General features: G+C 38.9%; 1 protein-coding gene across 2 annotated transcripts in view; it reads right to left on the reverse strand.

Moving 5' to 3' along the window:
- The window catches only part of NSUN2 (NOP2/Sun RNA methyltransferase 2), a 257469-nt gene that overhangs the window by 115142 nt on the left and 129998 nt on the right, over positions 1-12329 (reverse strand). The gene's annotated exons all lie outside the window — the stretch shown is intronic.

Consider the following 12329-nt stretch of genomic DNA (forward strand, 5'->3'; position numbering starts at 1 on the left):
TAAAAAAAAGGTTGGAAAAGTTGAAAAAGATGTGCATCTTTTTCCGAGGCACCCAATTGGCATACTCATCCCTCTTCTCAAATCTCTTCTATTTGGGAAAACTTTGAGCTTGTTTCCTCCACCAAGGTTGAGAATGTTATGGTCAAGTCCAACAATACATTCATTGTGTCCTCAATCACTCTGCTCGTCCTCTCTTTTTAAATGTTCTTGTAACATCTTAGCTCCGCGAAGACTCAGTAGATCCTTCCTTAAAAAAGGCCATAGTATGCCCACTTTTGAAAAAAAAGCAATCTCAATCCTTCTGATGCAGGTAATTACAGACCGATCTCTGCCTGATCTTTTTTCACTAAAGTTCTGGAATCTGCTGTCTTGAGTTAATTAAATGATCATGTAGAGAAATTTGAGTTACTAAATCCCCACCAATATGGATTTCGCCATTCTCTCAGTACTGAGCTTCTACTCCTCTCGCTCACTGATATATTAAGAGGCCTTGACTACAGTCAGCAATTTCTAATTGTTTCTTTTCATATTTCAGCAGCTTTTGACATGATTGACCACAACATTCTACTTTTCCATTTGCAGGAATGTGGGATATCTGGTACTGTTCTCAACTGGTTTCGCTCTTACCTTTCTGATCAAACTCAATCCATTAAATTTAAAAATGAATTCTCTTCCCTCACTCCCATTAAAACCAGTGTCCCTCAAGGATCCACAATTTTCAATATCTACCTTGCACCCATTTGCCAAATTCTCTCCACTCTGATTGTTATAAAATCTACACTGATGACATTCAGTTTGTTTTACATATTCGACCCTCTTGACAAGACACATTAGAACATCTGAATAACTGTTTTTCCACTATCCAAAAGTGGTTAAAGCATCACAAATTATCATTAAATATGACCAAAACAGAGTTACTTGTCATTCATAGTCCTTCTTCTTCTAACATCAACACAATCACTCTTAACGGTAGTTATTTTCCTATTCAGAATCACATTAGAAATCTTGGCTTTATCTTAGAAAGTACTCTCTCCTTTTGCCCTCAAATCAAACATCATTTCTCAAGGTTTCTACAGGCTTCAGGTCTTGGCTGGTCTCAAAAAACTTCATTTACCTGAATTTCACACTGTTTTACAGGCTTCCATTTTTCCTATTGTAGACTACTGTAATTCTCTATATACGGGGTTGCCCAACCTTTCATTACATCCACTACAGTTGCTACTAAATTCAGCTGCGCGCTTGCTCTCTGGCCTAAGACACAATGATCACATTACATCTACTTTAATTGACCTAACTGGCTCCCAAATTCATGAAACAATTAAATACAAACTCAGCATGATCATTTTTAAACTGTTAACCAAGCAAATATATCAATGGGCCAATGCCATTTTGAGATTTTATCAACCTATGAGATCACGGAGCTCTTCCCAACGTGGCCTTCTTGAGATTCCATCTCTGAGAGTTGCCAGACTCTATGTTACCCAAGAATATGCCTTTTCTGTTGCGGGGCCCACTATCTGGAACTCTTTTCCCATTGACATTAGACAATGTGAAACCATTAAGAGATTTGGAAAACAAGTTAAAACTTTTTCGTTTTTTAATCTCGCTTATTTTTAGTTCATATTTTATTGATTTTTATGATATATGTTTACTCTTTTTAATTATCTGGTGTATTATTTACTTTATTTTTACATCTGAAATTTTATATTATATTTATTCTTTTTAGTTATCTGCTGTATTGTTATATATTTTTTTTTTTTGCATGTGTAATTTTATATTATGATTGTACTCTTGTTCATCAACTAGTCCTTTTAGTGTTAGGTGATTCATAAATAGTAATAAATGTAAAGACTGAAGAGGAACCCCGCGTGGACGCATGGTTAGCAGCATGCTGGGCATGCTCAGTGTGCCCATCAAAATTTCTAGAAACTCTGATAAAAGTTTTCCGTGCCGGGCTGCATCAGATTATGTCATCCATGTGTGAGGGCTACCATCCTGCTTTTCCTTGGAGAAAACAGGCATCTCAGACTGATAGAAAGAAAACCAATGGGATTGTAATTCCAGGGTACAAACTGTACCAAAGTGACAGGGTAGACTAAATTGTTGGAGGGATGGCACTGTATAGGTTAAGCATGGTATAGAGTCAAGCAGGAAAAAGGTTCTGGATAAAAATTCCATGTGTGATGGAGAAGAGTATAGCAGTGGGGATATTCTACTACTGCCTGACAGGAATGAAGAGAAATGCTAATAGGGATTCGACATATTTACATATAGTAACTGACAACACAGTAATAATGGGAGATTTCAATTACTTCCACATTGAGTAAATGTCTCATAAGGACATGCTAAAGAGGTAATTACCTAGATACCATTAATGACTGCTTCATGGAGTACTTTATCCTAGAACCAACGAGCGGGGGAATTACATGAGATCTAGTTCTCAGTGGAATGCAGAAACCTCTGCATTCCACTGGAGCTGATTTTCAATAGTGATCATAATGCAATCAAATTTGACAATTACTGGGGGGAGGATATCAAAAAACGATTGCAACAACATTTAAAAGGGGAGATTACGAGAACATGAGGAAATTAGAAGAAACCTAAAAGGAATTGTTGAGGGTTAAAAATTTGCATGAAGCATGGTAATTGTTTAAAAATACTATCTTGGGAGGGAGATTCAATTGGCAAGGCTAACCATGACTGTTTCCATCTATACCAGAGCTATTTAGCTGCTTTATTGCTCTTTCCCCCTCCTTTCTCATCTGGGCCCTGTTTTGACGTTATCTCTTGGAGCTGGACTGATACTATTAGAGGCAGAAATCTATGGGGCACAGGTGAAGCTGTGCATCAAGCAGCATGTGCCTTAGGAAAGATTTTGGTGGGGGAAGAAGAGCAATTTCTTCTTTCATAGGCCTTAATGGGAAGGAAGAGGAAGGGGAAGGGAAGGTGACTGTGAGGACTTCCTCTCTGGGTTTACCTTCAATCTGTGGTCCCATGGATATTTACATACAGCAAATGGACACTACCCATAGTGTCTTAAGTATTGAGGTTTCCCTTGGGTCAGTGGCCTCTGAGTCCAGGTGTGAGTTCACTACCAGTTCAGCCGGCTGGCCAGTTGACTTCCAGAGCGTCTTTATGTCAAGTCACCTTGGATCTCAATCGTATTTTCTCTCAAATATGGAGGAGGATGGAGAAGCCTTTGTTAAGTCTCTGAACGTTAATGTTGTTGCTATAGCTCCACTGATGGGGTTGTAGGAGGATGCATTTTTAGACAGTGTTCCTGCAAGGCTAGGAGCTGAGTGTTATAAGCAGAATAAGGATGATTTTTCTGAATTTCGATTTCCCTGGGTTGATGTCAACATTTTAAGTCCCTGGGGATTCCTATACCATCTGCTATTCCTCTTCTGGACTCATCAACTGGTGACTGAGGACATTGAGGATGTCACTCTTGCAGATGTGTGGAGAGTGGTCACAACACTGGAAAAGAATTTAACCCATTCTATTTCTCAACTCTGCAATTTTACTAAAGATACTAAGTCCAAATTGGAAGAATATGAATCTATATTAAGTCAAATGGAGATTACATTATCCTCTTTGGGCCCATGGGTGATTTTCTAACAAACCTCTGTGGTAGTTTATATTAAAGATAGTCAGGTATCTCATAATCATTTGGCGCTCAGGGATAATCAGAGAACTAGGAATTTACATTTTTTAAAAATGTTCCTGTGACTAGATTCCTCTCTGCACATGAGCTATTTATGTAAAATTACTTCTTACCTGATTTCCTTTCGTTTAACATAGTCAGACCAGGCCAGACTAGTGGGGTTATGCATACCAACTAGCACATGGAGACAGATCAACAGGTTCGCTGATGACACTCATCTACCTCCATGCCAACATTAGCCTGCCAGTATTCCTGTAACAAGCTAACTGTGGACAAGCTCAATACCATCACCTATCAGCCATATTATTGATTCAAGTGATCTGTTTTTGTTTTTTGTTTTTATATATAAGCCAGAGGATTTAAATGAAGGAAAAATTCACAACAGTAAACCAGAAAGAATTCACCAGCAGAGAAGTATATAAATTCACTCTGGCCCTCAACTCCACTTACCTCCCAGCAAGTAAATTCTCCTGCAAGACAAGAATTATAAACTCTTCAAGACAGTAGTAGCACAGCAAGGGCCCTGGTCTTGTCTGACTGTATTAAAGGAAAGGAAATTATCGGATAAGAAGTAATTTCATCGTTCTCTTCATCCAGTCAGACCAGGCTAAATCAGTTGGATGCACCCAAGCTACTCCCTCACAGGGTGGAATGTTGCCCCAGTCTCTTGCAACATCTCCAAGAGAAAGGAAGCCGCCTTTCGAGCTCTGACATCAAGGCAATAATGCTTAGAAAATATATGCAAAGATGACTATGTTGCTGCTTTACAGATCTCCAAAGGAGAGACCTTTCACAACGCCGCCCAAGAAACCACATGCGCCCATGTGGAATAAGCATGTATCTGCTTTGGCAAAGGAGTGCCGGAATTCAAATAAACTGCTGAAATTACCTCCTCAATCCAGCACACCACCAGAGCCCTATTTATTTAACCTATTTATAAACCACTTATACCGAAGCTATAGGCAGTGAACATAAAGACATACATAATAAAATCATCAAAGTAAGGGAAAAAATGACAAAGCAATGAAAATATCAACTCACTTCATAGCATCCTGTAGCGCTTATGAGATTTGTTCCATAAATCATTTAGAAATCAGGATGATATGGCTAGTCAATGCAGCTCTAGAGACCACCTCATCTTTCCATGTCCCACCATACAGAACAAAGATGATCAGAGTACCTAAAGTGCTAATCATCTTGAGATATTTTAAGAGATGTATCCTCACATCCAAGGGACGAAGGAGCATATAATCCTCAGAATCTGCCTACCTGTTAAAAGGCAACAAAGATACTGACTGATTCAAATGAAAATCTGTAACTTTTGGAAGGAAGGAGGGAACTGCATGAATCTGAAAACTTTTCTTTATAAGAAATCAGAGAGGCTCCCTACGAGACAGTGCTTATGACTCAAATACCCTCTAAGGCAAACAATTAGCGACTATGAAGACTATCTTCAATGTAAGAAGCCTTAAAGAAATAGCCTTAAGAGGAACAAAGTATGGTCCTCCTAAAAATGATAAAACTAGGTTCAGGTCCCATGGTAGAACCGGAATCTGGAAAGGTCATCTAATATGTTTTAACATCCATCAAGAACCAAGACATATCCGGATGAGAAGATAGCACCCTATCACAAATACGAGCCCTATAGCGCAAGAGACAGCCTCTAACCTGCACCTTCAACATATTAACAGCCACCCCTTAGATCGGCCTTCCTAAAAATATTTCAAAATCAATGGACAGGCACAACCCTCAAGGGCACACTGATGCCCAGACAACCAGTCCTTGAAAACTCCACATAAGCTAAGGAAATGAAGAATTTTCTAGCTTTCAATAGCGTAACCATCATGGCCTGAGAGTAACTCTTCTTCACTAATCTTACCCTCTCTCAAGGACTAAACCATAAGACAAAATCGATCCAGTTCCTCATAAAGCAGTTCTAACTCCCTGTGAGACCGAATTCTTAGGGAGCTGCTGCACAGCAGATGCCCAAGATTCATATACCATGGCCAGAGGGCCCAGTACCAGCCCTAGCTGCTCAGCTATCTTTTGAAGAAGTTTGCCTATCATGGGCCAAGATGGAAAAACATATGGCAACCCCTCCATGTGCCACTCCTGAACTATGGCATCGATCCCAGCCAACTGAGCATCTCTTTTCTGGTTGAAAAATCTGCATACATTTGTATTCTGGCTGGTCGCCATCAGATCCCAATCTGGCTGACCCCACTCTGCAACAACCTGATCAAAGGCCCTTTGAGAAAAGGATCAATTGCCTGGGTATACAACATTACAATCGAGATGCAGACGACCTGCAAATTCATTTCCGCCTAAGGAAGGGCATCCATCTGTAAAGACACTTGAGGACTTTGAATTCCTCCTTGATGATTTATGTATGCTACAAAAGGGAAAGCAGACAGTCGCTCAGCAGAGCATGGTTCAGAGGGAGGTATCTTCAAAGCATACTAATGAAGCATTAGAGTTCGGGGATCCCAACAGAGAGGTTCCACTAACAAAAAAAGTAGTCCAAGGACCTGTAATTAAAAACTCACCTGAGTTAAAAGATTCCAATTTATCCCTGACAACTGAGAAGCAGAATGAAAATACAAACAAAACACACACTTTGAAATGTTTGTATGCCATTGCCAGAAATCTAAGAAGTAAAATGGGAGAATTAGAGTGTATAGCAGTGAATGATGACACAGACTTAATTGGCATATCAAAGACATGGTGGTAAGAGGACAACCAATGGGATAGTGCTATACCGGGATACAAAATATATCACAATGACAGAGAGGAGCATCTTGGTGGCAGAGTGGTGCTTTATGTCCGGGATGGCATAGAGTCCAACAGGATAAAGATCCTGCATGAGGTTAAATGCACAATCAAATTTTTATGGGCAGAAATCCTTTGTATGTTGGGGAAGAGAATAGTGATAGGAGTATACTACTGTCCACTTGGCCAAAATGGTAAGACGGACAGTGAAATGCTAAGAGAAATTAGGGAAGCTAACCAAACTGTGCAGTAAAGTGCAGTAATAATGGGAGATTTCAATTAGCTATCAATATCAAGGTGGAAAACAAATTAATTTACTATATATAGTAGCTTAAGAAGGTGTCAGCAAGCCTGACGTTGTGTGACTTTCTCAAAGACACCAACCGGTCTTCTCAATCATTCACCTTCTTTTATTTTTTAATTTATTCAAAAATATTTTTTTTTGTTGATATTTTTTTGCTTTTTCTTTAAAAATAGTCCTCCATCGGTAAAAAGTAGACTCTTAAGAAATTTTACTTTTACATATGATAGCCCAATACGGCCAGTGTTTCACTGTTAAGCTTCTTCAGGGGCATATGAAGAACATACAGATAAGAGTCTTTATCCTGCAACACGATAGATTTTGGTTGCAGTGGATAACTGGTGACTCCCTTTGATAATAGATTTCAATTAGCCCAATATTGATTTGGTAAGTGAAACATCAGGGCATACTAGAGAGATACAGTTCCTGGATGGAATAAAAGACAGTTTTATGGAGCAATTGGTTCAGGAACCGACAAGAGAGGGAGAAATTTTAGATCTAATTCTCAGTGGAGCACAGAATTTGGTTAAGAGGTAATGGTGGTGGGGCCGCTTGGCAATAGTGATCATAATACGATCAAATTTGAATTAATGACTGGAAAGGGGGACAGCATTTAAATCCTCAGCTCTAGCGCTAAACTTTCAAAAGAGAAACTTTGATAAAATGAGAAAATAGAAAAAACAAAAGGTTCAGCTACAAAGATAAAAAGTGTGCAACAGGTGTGGACACTTAAAAAATACCATCCTAGAAGCACAGACCAGATGTATTCCATGCATTAAGAAAGGTGGAAGAAGGAAAATGATTACTGACATGGTTAAAAGGTGAGGTGAAAGAGGCTATTTTAGCCAAAAGATCTTCATTCAAAAATTGGAAGGATCCTTCAGAAGAAAATAGGATAAAGCATAAGCATTGGCAAATTAAATGTAAAGACACTGATAAGACAGACTAAGAGAAAATTTGAAAAGAAGTTGGTCACAGAGGCAAAAACTCACAATAAAAACTTTTAAAAATTTATCCGAAGCAGAAAGCCTGGAAGAGTCGGTTGGACCATTGGCATGATCAAGGGGTTAAAGGGGCACTTAGAGAAGATAAGGCTATTGCGGAAAGATTAAACAATTTCTTTGCTTCAGTGTTTACTGAAGAGGATGTTGGAGAGATACCCGTTCCGGAGAAGGTTTTCATGGGTGCTGATTCTGATGAACTGAACCAAATCACTGTGAATCTGGAAGATGTGGTAGGCCTGATTGACAAACTGAAGAGTAGTAAATCACCTGAACTGGATGGTATACCCTGCATGGCTCTGAAAGAACTAAAAAATGAAATTTCAGAACTATTAGTAAAAATTTAAAACCTATCATTAAAATCATCCAATTTACCTGAAGACTGGAAAATGGCCAATGTAACCCATATATTTAAAAGGGGATCCAGAAGTGATCTAGAAAAGATAGACCGGTGAGCCTGACTTCAGTGCCAGGAAAAATTGTAGAAACTGTTATAAAGAATAAAATCACAAAACATTTAGATAGACATGGTTTGATGGGACACAGTCAACAGGGATTTACCCAAGGGAAGTCTTGCCTCACAACTTTCCTACATTTTTTTGAAGGGGTAAATAAACATGTGGACAAAGGTGAACCAGTAGATATGGTATATTTGGATTTCCAGAAGGCGTTCAACAAAGTCCCGCATGAGAGGCTTCTAAGAAAACTAAAAAGTCATGGGATAGGAGGCGATGTAGTTTTGTGGATTGCAACTTGGTTAAAGGACAAGAAACAGAGAGTAGGATTAAATGGTCTGTTTTCACAGGGGAAAAAAAGGTAAACAGTGGAGTGCCTCAGGGATCTGTACATGGACTGGTGCTTTTTAATATATTTATAAATGATCTGGAAAAGGGCACCATGTGCGAGGTGATCAAATTTGCGGATGACACAAAACTATGCAGAGTAGTTAAATCTCAAGCGGATTGTGATGAATTGCAGGAGGACCTTGTGAGACTGGAAGACTGGGCTTCCAAATGGCAGAGGAATTTTAACATGGACAAGTGCAAAGTAATGCATATAAGAAAAAATAATCCTTGCTGTAGTTACACAACGTTACGTTCTACCTTAGGAGTTACCACCCAGGAAAGAGATCTAGGGGTCATAGTGAATAATATGTTGAAATCATTGGCCCAGTGTGCTGTGGCTATCAAAAAAGCAAACAATGTCTGGAATTATAAGGAAGGAATGGAGAATAAAACAGAAGATGTCATAATGCTTCTGTATCGCTTCATGGTGAGACCGCACCTTAAATAATGTGTACAACTCTGGTCACTGCAACTCAAAAAGGATATAGCTGCACTGGAGAAAAGTGCAGAGAAGGGTGACCAGAATGATATGGGGCATGGAATGGCTGCTCTATGAGGAAAGGCTTAAGAAGTTAGGACTGTTCAGTTTGGAAAAGACAGCTGAGGGGGGATATGATACAAGTCCACAAAATCATGATAGGACTTGAACAAGTTAATGCAAATCTGTTATTTACGCTCTCAGATAATAGAAGGACCAGGAGGCACTCCATGAAGTTAGCAAGTAGTTCATTTAAAACAAATCAAAGAAATTCTTTCACTCAGTGCATAGTTAAACTCTGGAATTCATTGCCAGGGGATGTGGTTTCAGCAGTTAATGTTACTGGGTTTAAAAAAGGTTTGGATAAGTTCCTAGAGGTTAGATCCATAAACTGCTATTATGGTAATTAATAAGCAATAGTAGCTTGTGATCTATCTAATGTTTGGGAACTTGCCAGGTACATCTGACTTGGATAGGCCACTGTTGGAAACAGGATACTGGGCTTGATGGACCCTTGGTCTGACCCAGTATGGCATTTCTTATGTTCTTATGTTATATTCTTATGGTATTATCAGCTATCAGCCTGACTGCCTGCCCATAAACTGGAGGGCATGAACTGAAGATGAGCCAGCAGAATCACCCTGGCTTTCAAATGATTAGAAGGACCTACTCGATTTCTATGGGGTCCATTGTACCTGAGCAAATAGATCTTGACAGTGTGCCTACAAATCCACTAAATTGGCATTCACCTGCACCATGATACAGATTGGTGTCAGCAAGTCCACTACCCATTCCAAGTGCTTGCTGGTCAACCAGCATTGCAAACTCCACCTTAACTCTGGCAGTGGCAGTCTCAAGAACAGTCTTGGGGATTCCATCTGGAAAGCAAGACCCTTTTTGGGCCCTCACCCACAGTACTAGATTCAAGGCTGCCGCCATGGAATCTTCCAGCATTTGATGAGGACTTGACATGTTTTGCAGTGCTTTTTTTAATATTGGATTTTCTTCTTGCATTTTTCTGGAAAATTGTGTTTCTCTGATGATATTTTATTTGTTGTAAATTATTTAAATGCCAATAAACAAATTTAAAGAAACCATCTTTGGAAGCCTAGATAAAACATATTCCAACACATTAAAAAGGTCAAAGGCCAAACGAATACCAATATGTTAAAAGGTGAAGTGAAAGAAGCATCGTTGGAGTCTAATAAAAGACCCTTCTGCACTCCAAATTTCGAATAACTTCTCAAGAACTTCATGTAATGACTATGCAACAGCATTAACTGAAAAAAATCCAGAGGTTGAAACAGCATTTCACCCATACCTACCCTATTAACACATTGGATTACTTTAATGCACGTTAATTGGTCAGCATTTGAAACAGTCTCGAAGCCGGAGATAAACAAAATCATAACTAAACTAAAACCAGCTACTCATCCACTTGACCTGATACCTGCTTCTTCACTGAAACAAGTAAATCAGACTATAACCCCTACAATCACAATAGTCAACCTTGCCCTTGCAGGTTCATGGTCTAAAACAGGCAGTTATAAAAACAATTTTAAATAATAAACTAGGAAAGTCTGACAACTGAGACAACTACCAACCAGTCTCCAACTTAACTTTCATTGCAAAAATTCTTGAAAAAGCAGTGTTTACCCTATTGGAAGCTCATATAGAAGACAACAAAATCCTGTAGCCTAATCAATTTGGATTTCAGAAGAATCGATCAACGGAAACTTTTCTACAATCCTTAACCGACCCTATATTATGGGACTTTGACTCTAATAAAACTCACTGCCTAGTGCTGATTGATTTCACAGCAGCTTTTGATATCATTGACCATAACCTACTCTGCCAACAGTTGGGAAACATACAGATTGAAGGAAATGTACTTAAATGGATCACCTCATTCCTCGCAAACAGATCTTTCCAAGTTAAACTCAATTATCAGACACATTCCACTGCTCAACTGGCGTTCCGCAAGGCTCAGCGCTTTCTGCAACTCTATTTAATAACTACATGCTGCCTTTGTGCAAATCACTAACAGATCTAGGTATAAAATTCTTTCTATATGCTGATGATCTGCAATTCTATATCCCACTTACAACATCATTTGATAAAACAGCATCACTTATCTCTGAACATATGTTCACAATAAAAGATAAACTTGCACAAATGAAACTATCGATGAACCCCAAAAAAACAAAATTTGGCTGACCTGAAACCATCCAAAATCTATTCCACCAGGTATAGATCTGGGAAACTTCCAGTTAATCCCAGCAACTCAATGAGAGAGCTAGGAGTTCAAATTGATGAAAACTTAATGATGAAAGCCCACATTAGTAAACTAATCAAATCTGGTTTCTACAAGTTGCAAATCTTGAGCAGGTTGAAGCCGGTACTAAACACTGCAGATTTCAGAACAATATTACAATCCCTAATATTCTCAAACCTTGATTACTGTAATTCGCTACTTCTGGGACTTCCAACTAGCCACATAAAACCTCTGCAACTACTACAAAATGCTGCAGCTAGACTACTGTCTGGAACTATGAAATACGATCACATTACCCCAACTCTGATCGCTCTGCATCGGCTCACTGTTCAATCAAGAATAATCTACAAAGTACTTACAATAATATTCAATACCATTTATCGGAACAATGATCTGATGGGAATAACAATTAAACCACATATTCCACCACGAACCCTCAGATCACAAAACAAAGGCCTCCTTGAAATCCCAGCCATAAGAAATTCTCATCTAAGACAAACAAGAGAGAGAACGATTTCTGTCGCTGGCCCAACACTATGGAACTCCATGCCAGAGAACCTGCGAACAATAACAAACATTAAAAATTTAAGAGCGAGTTAAAAACTTGGCTATTCACAAATGCCTATTGTCTGACAGAAGAGCCCAGTTAGTCATACGTCTGGTAACCAGAACTGTCCTGGACCAATTCCCCCCATCCTTGGCACTTCTATGTCTTTCCTATATAAAACTATCTTTTAACCCCCTGTCTCGAAATGTTTCCCCAGCCTCCTTCTGTAAATATGCCTACATCAGTTTTTCATTATTTACTTATGAATGTCAAACCTGTACACTGCTATGAACTAGTGATTCTCACATGGAATTATGGTATACAACATGAATAAAATCTTTAGAAAAAAAAAAGAATGGAAGGTAGATCCAACTAAGGAGAATAGGAAAGAACATACACACTGACAAGTTAGGTATAAAACACTAAAAAGTCAGGCCAAGAAAAAATTG

The sequence above is a fragment of the Rhinatrema bivittatum genome, chromosome 2 (assembly GCF_901001135.1).
Source record: "Rhinatrema bivittatum chromosome 2, aRhiBiv1.1, whole genome shotgun sequence".
Lineage (NCBI taxonomy): Eukaryota > Metazoa > Chordata > Amphibia > Gymnophiona > Rhinatrematidae > Rhinatrema > Rhinatrema bivittatum.